The sequence below is a fragment of the Somniosus microcephalus genome, chromosome 7 (genome assembly GCF_052327205.1).
Source record: "Somniosus microcephalus isolate GS21.2 chromosome 7, FLI_Smic_1.0, whole genome shotgun sequence".
Classification (NCBI taxonomy): Eukaryota; Metazoa; Chordata; class Chondrichthyes; order Squaliformes; family Somniosidae; genus Somniosus; species Somniosus microcephalus.
This window is the reverse complement of record NC_140993.1, coordinates 1,176,890-1,190,795: the sequence shown is the minus strand read 5'-3', so window position 1 is coordinate 1,190,795 and position 13,906 is coordinate 1,176,890.

The window sequence follows — 13,906 nt, the reverse complement described above, 5'->3', positions numbered from 1 at the left end:
CTGTACAAGGTGCTGGTGAGACCGCATCTGGAGTATTGTGTACAGTTTTGGTCGCCCCATCTGCGGAAGGATGTTCTTGCCATGGAAAGAGTGCAGCGGCGATTCACCAGGCTGATACCTGGAATGGCGGGAATGACCTACGAGGAGAGATTGAATAGTTTGGGCTTGTACTCACTGGAGTTTAGAAGATTGAGAGGGGATCTCATCGAAACATATAAAATTATGGCAGGCCTGGACAGGCTGAATTCAGAGAGAATGTTTCCAATGGCAGGGGAGCACAGAACCAGGGGCCACAGTCTAAAAATAGCGGGCAAATCATTTAAAACAGAGATGAGGAAGAATTTCTTCACTCAAAGAGTGGTGAGCCTGTGGAATTCCCTGCCACAGAGGGCTGTGAAGGCTAATTCAATAAATATTTTCAAGAGAGAATTGGATATATTTCTGAAGGCTAAGGGGATTAAGGGTTACGGAGAAAAGGCGGGGACGGGGTACTGAACTGGTAAGATCAGCTAAGATCTCAGACAAAGATCAGCCATGATCTCATTGAATGGTGGAGCAGGCTCGAAGGGCCGAATGGCCTACTCCTGTTCCTATCTCTATTCTATTCTATTCTAACTGAAAATGACTATAACTTTGGAAGAGAGGGTAGACTGCTTTTACATTCCGCAAACCCTGCGGATTATTCTGCCCCATGCACACAGGTTAGCGCTAACTGTAAATAAGGCGCTATGGAGGCTGCCTTTCTCTTTGGGGGTAACGCCTAGTCTCAGGAGCAGGCTCTGGCTGGCTCTCCCGTGACCCTGCAGGCGTGGCTTCCTCCCTCGATGGCACAAGAGTGGATGGTGCCACCGTCTCAGGGTCGGATGACCAGTCCCTGCTGGAGCCCCCAGCAGGTCCTTGATCCTCTGTTTCTTGGGTTACCTGTGGTGACTGTCTTGGCAGTAACTGGTCTACATGTCGTCTCCATGTTCGGTCATCTCCGGTGCGGACTCGGTGATGCGCCATCAATTACTCAAAAGACTGCGGTTCGCGAGTAACAATCAGGCTTTTGTTAACTAAAGAATGAAGGTCTTGTCTCGAGTGGTCGACCCGTCCAGAATACTAAGGGACTGGGAGGTAGTCACTTATATACCTGGAATAGTGGGAGGAGTCGGCCGAGGCATGTCCAGACCTGTACCTAGTGGAATACACATGCACATACAGACAGGTATAACAGTGGTTCACCACACTCGGTATGAAACGGGGCCCGTCTTTTGAATGACCATAGTCGGGACCCACCGCTCCGGGGTGGTGTAGTTACGAGCGAGGACATTGCCCCCCACCACAAAGTGTCGTTCTTTGGACCTCTGAGCTCATCTGCTGACTTGATCCTGCTGATTGGCGTGCACCACTGCTTCTGTGGACGCTGGCCTCAGCAAGTCAAGGCATGTCCGTAGCTGCCTTCCCATGAGTAGGTAAGCAGGAGATGCTCCTGTCGTAGCATGAGGCGTGTTTCGGTATTTCAGCAAGAAAGCATTCAGGCGCTGCTTTAGAGGAGCATCACTTCTTGCAGCTTTCAACGTGCGTTTCAGCATTCTGACAAATCTCTCCGCCAATCCATTCGTGGATGGATGATAAGGCGCGGAGAACGTGTGCTGGATTCCATTGCTCTTGAGGAACTCCTCCATCTTCTGGGATGTGAACTGTGTTCCATTGTTGGTTACAATCTGCTCCGGCAGACCAAATCGCCCAAACATCTCTCTCAGAGTCTCGATGGTTTTCTCCGTAGTGGTAGTGGACATCACTGCAACCTCTGGCCATTTGGAATGGGAGTCCACCGCGACCAGAAACATCGCTCCTTCCACTGGTCCCGCGAAGTCCAGATGGATCCGTTGCCATGGTGTCGCTGGCCATTCCCATGGATGCAGTGGCGCTGCTCTTGGCGTATCCCTGGTTGTCTCGCATGATGGGCATGATATCGCTTCAACTTCAATTTCATGATCCAGACGGGGCCACCCGAAGTAGCTTCGTGCCAGCTCCTTCATCCGGACAATACCACAATGTCCTGAGTGTAGCTCATTGAGGACATGTTTCCGCAGCTTTGGTGGTATGATCACTCGCATGCCCCAAAGGAGGCATCCTGACGTGGCAGACAACTCCTTCCCTCTCGACAGGTAAGGTAGGAGCTCAGGTGGTGCGTCTGACACCCGTGATCCGTCTCCTCGCATCACCTGATCCAGCACCTTGGATAGCGTAGGGTCCACTCTGGTCTCTTTCTTGATCTGCCGGGCCGTGACAGGGGCATTGCTCACCATGTCAAAGTAGAAAATCTTCTGCTCACAGCCTTCAGAGGGCACAGGCAGCGGAAGTCTTGACAATCCGTCCGCATTGCCATGTGCTGCTGACCTCCGGTATTTGATGTTGTAATTGTGAGCGCTTAACATCAGCGCCCAGCACTGCATCCTGCACGCTGCCAGGGAGGGCATTCCTGTGTGTGGACCAAAGATCGATGTCAGAGGACGATGATCCGTCGGCAAGGTGAATTTCCTTCCGAACAAGTAGTGATGGAACTTTTTGATTCCAAAGATGATGCCCAAAGCCTCTTTTTTGATGTGCGGGTATTTCACCCCCGCCTTGCTCAGGGACCTTGACGCGAATGCAATCGGCTTCTCTTCGCCTGAGGGAAAGATGTGGGACACGACCGCGCCGACGCCATAAGGCGACGCGTCACAGGCCAGCTGAATCTGCAACGACGGGTCAAAGTGCGTCAACACTCTGGGGTCAGTCAAAGCTGCTCTGGCTTTCTTGAATGCAGCTTCGCACTCCTTCGTCCATGCCCAGGCCTTGCCCTGACACAGCAACTCATGTAATGGCTTCAACAGTGATGCCAGCTGTGGAATAAACTTTCCGTAATAGTTCAGGAGACCTAAGCATGACCGCAGCTGGCCGACATTTGTAGGTGCAGGAGCATCGGCAATGGCTTTCACTTTCGACGGTGCTGTGTGTAGGCCATCCACATCGATGACATGGCCCAAGTACTCCACTGATGGCTTGAAAAATTCGCATTTGTCCCTGCGAATGCATAAGCCATATTCTTCAAGTCTTCCCAGTGTCTTCGCCAGGTTCTGCAGATGCTCATTGTCGTCCTTTCCGGTGACAAGGATATCGTCGAGATAACATTGTACCCCTGGAATGCCGCTTAAAATCTGGTCCATAGCCCGCTGAAACAAAGCTGGTGCTGACGTTATACCAAAGGGTAGGCGGCAGTACCTGTAGAGGCCCTTGTGGGTAGTGATGGTGAGGTACTTCTGTGAGTCCTCTTCTACATGCATCTGCATGTAGGCTTGGGATAGATCAATCTTGCTAAACTTCTGACCGCCTGCTAGACCCGTGAAAAGATCTTCAATGATGGGGAGGGGGTACTGTTCAGCTGAGAGCACCAGATTCACCGTTACTTTGAAATCTCCACATAAGCGAACCGTGCCATATCTCTTCATCACTGGTACCACGGGCGTGGCCCGCTCACTGTGCGAAACCGGCACCAGGACCCCTATCTTGACCAGGCGCTCCAGGTCAGCCTCCACCTTTGGTCTGAGGGTGCAGGGAACGTTCCTGGCCTTCAGGAATCGTGGCTGGCTGTCAGGCTTCACCTTGAGTTTGACCGTAATCCCCTTCATGCTCCCCAATTCTCCGTCGAAGACAGCCGTCTGCTTTGTCAACACTGCCGCTAGCCCCGCCTCTTCGACTGACACCACATTCACTTTTTCCCAATCCAGATGGATTTTCTCCAACCATGGCCTGCCCATCAGGGATGGATAGTCACCCTTGACCACGTAAACTGGCAGCATCACGGTTTGTCCATGAAGCTCCACCTTGACCTCCGTCTTACCCAGCATGGGGACTGTTTCCCCAGTGTAGGTCATAAGATGAGCTTGGCCGGCGTCAGTGATAGGTGGTTCAGTTTTTCTTTGAATAACTTCTCTGAGATCAAGGAGACAGCGGCCCCCATATCCAGCTCCATTTTGACCGGTATTCCCTCCAGTAGTGGAGTGACTCTATTGCCTGATGAGCCTCCATTCACCATTAACACATGGAGATTCCACTCCCCATCAGAGTCTGTGTCACTGTCTTCTTGCTCTTGTTTCACCAAGTGTAGGTTTTTCTTTTTAGAACGCCAATTGGGTGTGGTTCCTTGTTTGTTTTTGTGTGTCTCTGTGTAGGATTGTTTGCTTTGCCCTTTACACACACGTTCAATGTGTCCTTTCTTTTCACATTTCCGACAGGTCAGGTCTTTGCACCAGCAGTCAGATGGCTGATGACCTGACCTCCCACATCTGTAGCACTCTCTGGTGCTCCTTGCATGTTTATCCGGTGTAGCTGCTATCCTGTGCACTCTCGTAGCAGCTCCCAACAGCTGTGCATCTTTAGCTGTTAACTCCATAGACACAGCGAGCTCCGCTGCTGATTTAAGCGTCAGTTTGTCAGTCGTGAGCAAGCGCTTCTGTGTTGCTTCACATCTTAATCCACACACAAACCTATCACGGACAGTGTCATTTAGAGTTTCACCGAACTCACAATGCTCAGTTAGCTTCTTTAGCACTGCAACATATTCGGCTACAGACTCACCCTCCCCTTGGTTTCGTTTCTGAAACCTGAAACTCTCAGCAATCAGCAGCGGCTTGGGTGCGAAATGTGTTTCCAAAACTTCCACAATCTGATCATATGTCTTAGCGCCGGGCTTATCCGGGTCCATCAAACTCCGTAACAAGCCAAATGTTTTTGCGCCGATCACACTGAGGAACGTCGCCACTTTCACATCATCTTTAATGCCATTTGCAGTCACAAAAAATCCGAAACGCTCTGTATAAGCACTCCATTGCTCCGATATTTCATCAAATGGTCCAAACGCCATTTTTAAATTTTTTATTTTATTTTATATATTTTTTTGTTTCCAGTCCTTTTCACAGTCCTTTTTCTCCACTTTGTTTCACTGTATCATTACTCTCCCCTTCTTATTTGTGTAACACACGAACCGCCACATTTACGAGGCGATTGCATCAGCCCTAAACTGCGGGGGTGCCATTCAGAAAAGACAGGAGCTTCTTACTTTAAACATCGCCGATTCCACTGCAAAGTGATGCGCAAGTCCTTCATCCTCGTCGCCAGTTTTGTTATGTCTCAAGGGGTTTTATACCCTGATCTTTATAACAATTAAAGAAGGACTCCAGGGTGGAGTGTTTAGTTAATGGCCATTTTATTACAGTGTGCTTCTTCACTCAATGCACTTCATTTCCCATAGTGCATTGCAAATCACAACTACGGTATCCCATGTGGGGACATTTCTAACACACATTCAAATACACAACAGACCACATGGATGAACTACAGAATTTGTTCATCCCAGTTTGGCATAAAAATAAAACAAAAAAGGTGACTCAACCGTGGCTAACAACGGACATTAGGGATAGATGGAGAATGAAGTTGTTGAATCACAGGCTAGTGTCCTTAATTTAAATAAAGGAAACTACGATGGTCTGAGGTGCGAGTTGGGTAGGATTGATTGGGGAATGTCACTCAAAGGGTTGATGGTGGATAGGCAATCGCAAACATTCAAAGACCACATGGATGAACTACAGCATTTGTTCATCCCAATTTGGCATAAGAATAAAACAAAACAGGTGACTCAATCGTGGCTAACGAGGGAAATTAGGGATAGCATAAGATCCAAGGAGAGGACATATAAATTGGCCAGAAAAAGCAGTAAACCTGAGGATTGGGAGCAGTTTAGGATTCAACAAAGGAGGACAAAGGAATTAATTAAGAAAGGAAAATAGAATATGAAAGTAAGCTTGCAGGGAACATAAAAACTGACTGTAAAAGCTTTTAAAGATATGTGAAGAGAAAAAGATTGGTGAAGTCAAGCATAGGTCCCTTGCAGTTAGAATCAGGGGAATTTATAATGGGGAACAAAGCAATGGCGGACCAATTAAATACATATTTTGGTTCTGTCTTCACAAAGGACGACACAAATAACCTCCCAGAGATGTCGGGGAACATAGGGTCTGATGAAAGGGAAGAACTGAAAGAAATCAGTATTTGTAGGGAAATGGTGTTAGGGAAATTGATGGGATTGAAGGCCAATAAATCCCCAGGGCCTGATAATCTACATCCTAGGGTACTTAAGGAAGTGGCCCTAGAAATAGTAGATGCATTGCTGATCATCTTCCAACATTCGATGGAATCTGGAACAGTACCCATGGATTGGAGGGTAGCTAATGTTACCCCACTATTCAAAAAAGGTGGTAGAGAGAAAACGGGGAATTACAGGCCAGTAAGCCTGACATCGGTAGTGGGGAAAATGTTAGAGTCCATTATAAAAGATGTAATAGCAGAGCACTTGGAAAACAGTGACAGGATCGGACAATGTCAACATGGATTTACAAAAGGTAAATCGTGCTTGACTAATCCACTGGAATTTTTTGAGGATGTAACTAGTAAAATACATAAGGGAGAACCAGTGGATGTGGTGTATTTGTACTTTTAGAAGGCTTTCAATAAGGTCCCGCATAAGAGATTAGCATGTAAAGTTAAGGCACATGGGATTGGGGGCAAGGTATTGACTTGGATAGAGAACTGGTTGGCAGACAGAAAGCAAAGAGTTGGAATAAACGGGTCTTTTTCCGAGTGGCAGGCAGTGACTAGTGGGGTACCGCAGGGATCGGTCCTTGGGCCCCAGCTATTCACAATATATATTAATGATCTAGACAAGGGAACTAGATGTAATAGCTCCAAATTTGCAGATGACACAAAGCTGGGTGGGCGTGTGTGCTCTGAGGAAGATGCCGAGAAACTCCAGGATGATTTGGACAGGTTGGGTGATTGGGCAAAAGCATGGCAGATGCAATATAACGTGGATAAATGCGAGGTGATCCACTTTGGTGGCAAAAACAGGAAGGCAGATTATTATCTGAATGGCAATAGATTGGGAGAAGGGGAAGTGCAATGAGACCTGGGTGTCCTTGTGCACCAGTCGCTGAAGGTAAGCATGCAGGTGCAGCAGGTGGTTAAGAAGGCAAATGGCATGTTGGCCTTCGTCGCGAGAGGGCTTGAGTACAGGAACAAGGTTGTCTTGCTGCAGTTATACTGGGCCTTGGTGAGACCACATATTGAGTATTGTGTGCAGGTTTGATCGCCTTATCTGAGGAAGGATGTTCTTGCCATGGAAGTTCAGTGAAGATTCACCAGACTGATACCTGGGATGGCAGGAATGACGTATGAGGAGAGATTGGGTCGATTGGGCTTGTACTCGCTGGAGTTCAGCAGCAGCGGCGGCGGCGGCGGTGCAGACCTGCAAGGGAACAAGGCTGAGCGGCGGTTTGAAAAGGGCGCCAGAGTTCAGGTGAGGCCCCACAGCACCAGCGGTGGCGGCGGCGGCGGTGCGGACCTGCAAGGAACGAGACTGAGCGGCGGTTTGAAAAGGGCACCAGAGTTCAGGTGAGGCGTAGCAGTCTCCAGTCTCCGAGCTCAGAGGGAGGGAGAGAAGTAAAAAGTAATTGAAGTGTGACGTCACCAGAAATCAGGTAGGTGATTGGTTGGTGAGTATTTCTCTCTTTTTAAACTTTAACTCTGTGGTTGATAGTTACTAAGGTCTCTCTGGTGTAGCGGGGACTGTTGGTAAACCATTTAACTGTAGTGTAATTAGTGGGATTGATTGAATTAATTTAATTTCAATTAATTAAAGGGTAAGTCATGGCAGGACAGCCCGGCCACGTGGTATGCTCCTCCTGCGCTATGTGGGAACTCAGGGACACTTCCTGTGGCCCTGACAACGAAGTGTGCAGGAAGAGCATCCAGCTGCAGCTACTAGCAGACCGCATTGCGGCACTGGAGCTGCAATTGGATGCATACTGGAGCGTTCACGATGCTCGGGATGTCGTGAATAGCACGTTTACAGAGTCGGATACACTGCATATAGAGGTTGGACAGGCATAAAGCGAAGGGGTGACCAACAGGCAGAGTACTAGGCGCAGGCAGGTAGTGCAGGGGTCCCCTGTGGACATCCCCCTCTCAAAAAGATACACCACTTTGAGTACTGTTGGTGGGGATGGCTTATCAGAGGAAAGCAGCAGCAGCCAACTTCCTGGCACCAGGGGTGGCTCTGTTGCACAGGACGGGAGGAAAAAGAGGGGGAGAGCTATAGTAATAGGGGATTCTATTGTAAGGGGGATAGGCGTTTCTGCAGCCGCAAACGAGACTCCAGGATGGTGTGTTGCCTCCCTGGTGCAAGTGTCAAGGATGTCTCAGAGCGGCTGCAGAACATCTTGGAAGGGGAGGGTGAACAGCCAGTTGTCGTGGTGCATATAGGTACCAACGATATAGGTAAAAACCGGGATAAGGTCCTAAAAGCTGAATATAGGGAGTTAGGAGGTAAATTTAAAAATAGGACCTCAAAGGTAGTAATCTCAGGATTGCTACCAGTGCCACGTGCTAGTCAGAGTAGAAATAGAAGGATATTTCAGATGAATACGTGGCTAGAGGAATGGTGCCAGGGGGAGGGATTCAAGTTCCTGGGACATTGGAACCAGTTCTGGGGGAGGTGGGACCAGTTCAAACCGGACGGTTTGCACCTGGGCAGGGCTGGAACCGATGCCCTAGTGGGAGTGTTTGCTAGTGCTGTGGGGGAGGGTTTAAACTAAAATGGCAGGGGGTTGGGAACCGGAGCAGGGAGACAGAGGAAAGGAAAACAAGGATAAAAGCAAAAGATAGGAAGGAGAAAAACAAAAGTGGCAGTCAGAGAAATCAACAGTTTAAATCAAACGTGGCCACAGTAAATAATAATTCCAATAGGTCTAAGAGCATTAAAAAAAGCCTGAAGGCTTTGTGTCTTAATGCGAGGAGCATTCATAATAAGGTGGATGAATTGACTGCACAAATAGAGGTAAACTAATATGATTTGGTTGGGATTACGGAAACGTGCCTCAAGGATGGCCAAGGCTGGGAACTCAACATCCAGGCATATTCGATATTCAGGAAAGATAGGCAAAAAGGAAAGGGAGGTGGGGTAGCATTACTGGTTAAAGAAGGGATTAACACAATTGTAAGGAAGGATATTAGTTCTGATGATGTGGAATCTGTATGGGTAGAATTGAGAAATACCAAGGGGCAGAAAACGTTAGTGGGAGTGGTATATAGACCTCCAAACAGTAATGCGGAGGTTGGAGATGGCATTCGAAGGGAAATTAGAGAAGCGCGCAATAAAGGCACAGCAGTCATCATGGGTGACTTTAATCTACATATAGATTGGGCTAACCAAATTAGTACCAATACTGTGGAGGAGGAATTCCTGGAGTGTTTACGAGATGATTTCCTGGACCAATATGTTGAGGAACCAACGAGAGATCAGGCCATCTTAGACTGGGTATTATGTAATGAGAAAGGATTAATTAGCAATCTTGTTGTACGAGGCCCCTTGGGTCAGAGCGATCATAATATGATCGAATTCTTCATTAAGATGGAGAATGAAGTAGTTGACTCAGAGACTAGGGTCCTAAATTTAAATAAAGAAAACTACGATGGTCTGAGGCGCGAGTTGGGTAGGATTGATTGGGGAATGTCTCTCAAAGGGTTGACGGTGGATAGGCAATGGCAAACATTCAAAGACCGCATGGATGAACTACAGAATTTGTTCATCCCAATTTGGCATAAAAATGAAACAAAAAAGGTGACTCAACCGTGGCTAACAAGGGAAATTAGGGAAAGCATAAGATCCATGGAGAAGACATATAAATTGGCCAGAAAAAGCAATAATCCTGAGGATTGGGAGCAGTTTAGGATTCAACAAAGGAGGACAAAGGGATTAATTAAGAAGGGGAAAATAGAATATGAGAGTAAGCTTTCAGGGAACCTAAAAACTGACTAAAAGCTTTTATAGATATGTGAAGAGAAAAAGATTGGTGAAGTCAAGCGTAGGTCCCTTGCAGTCATAATCAGGGGAATTTATAACGGGGAACATAGAAATGGCAGTCCAACTAAACACATGTTTTGGTTCTGTCTTCACAAAGGAGGACACAAATAACCTCCCAGAGATGTCGGGGAACATAGGGTCTGATGAAAGGGAGGAACTGAAAGAAATCAGTATTTGTAGGGAAATGGTGCTAGGGAAATTGATGGGACTGAAGGCCGATAACTCCCCAGGGCCTGATAATCTACATCCTAGGGTAATTACGGAAGTGGCCCTAGAAATAGTAGATGCATTGCTGATCATCTTCCAACATTCGATGGAATCTGGAACAGTACCCATGGATTGGAGGGTAGCTAATGTTACCCCACTATTCAAAAAAGGTGGTAGAGAGAAAACAGGGAATTACAGACCGGCAAGCCTGACATCGGTAGTGGACAATGTAAAGTCTATAGTTTGTGCAGTAAATAACTTCAGAGACTTTAGAAGTACAAACAAAACAGGTCTTTACTATTCAGAGGTCTGGGCGATTTCTGATCTAGTTAACGTATCACAACCCTTATATACTGGTGTGGTCACTATCGGTATTACAGTATACATGAGCCAATAAATAGTGCCACCCTAAAGTAGTGCTCTTAAAGGCGAACGGTCACATTCTATCGTTCCCTTAAAGGTAAACGGTTACATACACAACACTCCTCCCTTCCTAGCTTATTACTTACAGAATCCCGTTAAACATACAATCTTCAATTTTATATAAACAGTTTGCAGATACACTCTCGATGGAGTCAACGTCATATAACAATTTACAGATATACTCTCGATGGAGTCAACGTCATATAACTTCATGTTTAACATAACATAATAACATATATAACTTCATGTCAAAACAGATCACAGATTCAGTCTCTGTGGAAAACAGTTCATAGATTGAGTCTCTGTGGTGTAGTCGGTTCACATTGCTGGAGTGACTCATTCAATAGTCCTTCCATGGATTTAACAGTTTGAACTTCCGAACTGAATTGGCTCCGTTCGGAGGGACCACGTGTGTGATCTGGTAGAGGTAATAATGGTTCAGATGGGTCATCTTCTGTTTCGACTTTTCCTTTTCTGCTTCTTGGAGACTCTCTGGGCTCCACTGTCAGCTGCCAGCTGCATGCGCAGTTCCTCCTTCTCCCATAGTAGAGCCACCTTCTCCCGATGTTCCGTAGACTTTCAGTGCTCCTCCATGATTTCTGTATGGTGGGAGTCGAAGTTACAAGTTGGGCAGGACAGGACATAGTAATATTCGGAGTCGTCCGACAGGTCAGCGAGAGGGTCTTCTATGTCCTCCCTACCCAGCTGGACGTCAGCCAGCTTTTGTTCCAAATCCAGACATCTTTCCTGAAGAGACTTCTTCACGTGTTCCGCTTCCTCTAACTTTTTCTGGGCTTTCAGCAAGTTGTTTACTAATGACCTCATTTGTGATTTTACTACTTCAACTTCCTTTGGAGATTGATTGATCGGACTATTCAATCCCTCTACCGGAGCAGTTGTTTCAGCGTTCTGTTGTTCAACCTTGACATGAGTCAGCGTACTTTTGGTATCTAAGGGTTGCTCTGCTGCCATCTTCTCAGTCTGTGTTGCAACCTCGGCTATTTCAATAACTTTTGAGAGCTCCAAACCCTTCTCCTCTGACGATTTAAGCTCATGTTCATGGCCCATTCTTACGGTCTCTGTGTTTCTTACAGTTCCCTTTTCTTCCACTGAAAAGATTTCCAGTCGCATCTGTTCTTCAAGTCGTTGGACCTCGGCCATTGCCGCTTCATATTTATTTTGTGTTTCCTTTAATAATTTAACGAGTTCTTGGACATCCTGTATTCCCTGTTCTGGTATGTCTTCCACCACTAATTTTTTTTCTATGGATTGAATCCCTAACGATGAGTCAGCCTTGGCCTGAAGCTCATCAAACATTTCCTGCAGACTTTGTAATTCTTGCTTATGGTCAACCTTTAGTCATTCATGTTCAACCTTTAGTTGCTCATATGCTTTCACTAACACGAGCTTTTCGGAAGTTGCCAAGTTAACCCCTTCCAGGATTGTAGTCCGAGCCTGTTCATGCTGTTCTTTCAACTCGTTACACTCTGCTTGCAACAAGTCGTAGAGGTGAACTGGAATACCATCCTGACTTCCTGAAGATTCCTCTTCCTTTGGATCGTTCTGTGTATATTCTAGTTCCTGAACAGCCTCAGGGAGATGTGATTGGTACTTGGCCACGATGGCTCTATGGTCGCTCTCTGCTTGAGCGAGCTGTCTCTGTTGTCTTTCCAGGGACTCCCATTCGGTGTCCCAGAACTTTTTCATATTTTCCATCTCTTGTACGAGACGGGCACTCAACTGTTCTAATTGTCGTTGTACTTTGACATAACGTTGAGTTCTAGCCCGGTGTTCCTCCGTAATGCATATGTCTGTAGCTTGAACAGACTCAGAATTCTGTCTTTATGCACGCCATCGATTTCCCAACCTTAGTCCGTGAGTTCATGTTAACCTTGTTTTTCATACATAAGCTGGACTTATCGTCTTCCAGCTCGGAGTCTGAGCTGCTTGTCTGCACCGAGTCCTCACTTGTCATTGCTTGTCGGTAGTGCCATTTCATGTCTATTTTCTTGATCCACTCCCGTCCCAGAAGTGGTGGTCCTCCCTCAGGTAGTACGTACAGATACATTCGTGGGTGTTCTTTACCCCTATCTCTCACCTTGACTCGTATTTTTCCCAGGGGGTATACATGATGCCCCGTGTATGTCTGTAATACGAATTTGGTATTTCTTAAGGGTATGTGAGAGAATAGCCGGTGATAGTCCTTTTGGTTGATGACGGATACAGCTGATCCCGTGTCCAGCTCCATTCATACTTGGACTCCCGCTATTTTTAGTGTGACCCAGATCAACTGTAGATCAGTTACTTTACCCACATTGTGGATTCTCAGACTATCCAGCTCCTGGCTGTTTGGGTCTGAGTCTGAATTTTGTTCGTCTGAACTCTTTTCAGCCACCTGATGCACCTTGTTGTACTTTCCTTGTGGTGGTGGTTTCCTTTGCTTGTTGGTCTTCTTTCCGGACCTGCATACCTTCGCGATGTGACCCAGTTTGCCACATTTCCTGCACTCTTGGTTCTTAAACCAGCACTGATTCTGGTCGTGCGTTGTCTTTCCACAACGGTAGCATTTGGAAGTACTTGCTGTAATTTGGTCCACCCCGAGTGCCGCCACCTTTAGCTGCATTTCCGCCGTCCCTTTCGCTGCGGCTTCGTGCGATGAAGCTATGAGGACAGCCCTGTCCAGTGTGAGGTCGTTTTCTTCCAGAAGTCGCTTCTGCGTGCTTTCTTTGGACAATCCGCATGCGAACTTGTCCCGCAGCGCCTCTGTCAAATTCCCTCCAAACTGGCAGTATTTCGCTAGCTTACGCAGTTCGACTAAGTATTCCGCATTGCTTTCATCTTGCCTCTGGGTTCTGGCGTAAAATTTAAATCGTTCAGCCAGCATCAACGGTGTGGGGTTCAAGTGATCCTTCAACACTGTTACGATCTCTTCGAAGGTCTGGTCCACTGGTTTAACTGGTGCTATTAGATGTTTCAAAAGCCCGTATGTTTTTGCTCCCATCGAATTTAACAAAGTTATTGCCTTGTCGTCATCCTCAATTTCGTTGGCTACGCAATATATTTCTATGCGTTCCACATACGTGGCCCAGTCTTCTATTTCTGCATTAAAGTCATTAATATTTCCTCGCTTAGGCATCTTCTTCTCTTTTTGAGAACAGTACAAGTATTACTTTACTTATTATTAATTTTCTTCTCTTCCTCAGAACACCACAAGTATTGCTTTACTTATACTTATTTTCTCTCTCTTCTTGAGAACACACCAGCCTTTTTGAAAAATCTTATTACTTTTCTGAAATTCTTAATAATTTCCAAGATGGCGGTTTCCCGCTTCTT